The 936-nt window shown below is 34.6% G+C and overlaps 1 protein-coding gene across 1 annotated transcript in view; it reads right to left on the reverse strand.

Moving 5' to 3' along the window:
* The window catches only part of SEMA3E (sema domain, immunoglobulin domain (Ig), short basic domain, secreted, (semaphorin) 3E), a gene marked incomplete at its 3' end in the record, with an annotated part of 299,672 nt that overhangs the window by 91,940 nt on the left and 206,796 nt on the right, over positions 1 to 936 (reverse strand). The gene's annotated exons all lie outside the window — the stretch shown is intronic.

Here is a 936-nt window from a genome sequence, read left to right on the forward strand (position 1 = left end):
AAAAAAAAAACCACCTATTTGAAGGCACTGGAGATCAATTAAGAGTAGACAAAGACTAGAGAATTTTTCGCTTGAGGAAGTCCCCTAATTCATGTGGAGAAGAATGGCTAGAACTTGAGCAGAAAGCAAGAAACTTATTAGCATGGAAAGTCATAGAGCAAATATTTAAAGTATCAGATCAGCTGAAAAGTAAAGGGAGATATCTATAAACTAACGTATGCACCTAGAAATCGGTGTATAAATTACCTCTCAAATCTTTGGCTGACAGCTGAACTGTATGCACACGTAGACCATAAAAAGCAGTGACTGGGAGTTGAAAATGCTGGCTGCTGCTCATTGCAAGGGAGTTTTGAGTTTGAATCTAGCCAAGCAAACTACCTTCTAGTACAAAAATCAACCCTCTTAAAAAGATAATAGAATCTAGAATCTTGAAAATATATAATCTATAATGTACAGGACACAACAAAAAATACTAGACATGCTAAGAAACAAAAAATATATGATTCATAGTCAAGAGAAAAAGCGGCCAAGGCACGCTGACCTGAAGATGACCAAGATGTTAGAAATAGCAAGTAAGGACTTTAAGAGAACTGTTTAAAATATGTTCAAAGACTTAAGGGAAAATACAGTCATAACAGATAAAAATATGAGGGGAACACAGTATAGAAATGGAAACTATAAAAAAGGAAAGTTCCAGAACTAAAAGTACAATATATATATGTAACATTAATGGGGTGAGCTGAGTAAGCATATTGGAGATGCCAGGAGAAAGAGTTAATGAATTTGAAAATAAACCAATGGAATTTATCCAATATGATAAGCAGAGGGAGAAAAGATTGAATTGAAATGAATTGTGCCTTAGAGATGTTTGGGACAATGCCTATAAGTCTTGACAGTCTAACAAATATATGTATTGGAATCCCTGAAAGAGAGCAG

Source organism: Propithecus coquereli, unplaced genomic scaffold (assembly GCF_000956105.1).
Source record: "Propithecus coquereli isolate 6110/MARCELLA unplaced genomic scaffold, Pcoq_1.0 Scaffold312, whole genome shotgun sequence".
In the NCBI taxonomy this organism is placed as follows: domain Eukaryota; kingdom Metazoa; phylum Chordata; class Mammalia; order Primates; family Indriidae; genus Propithecus; species Propithecus coquereli.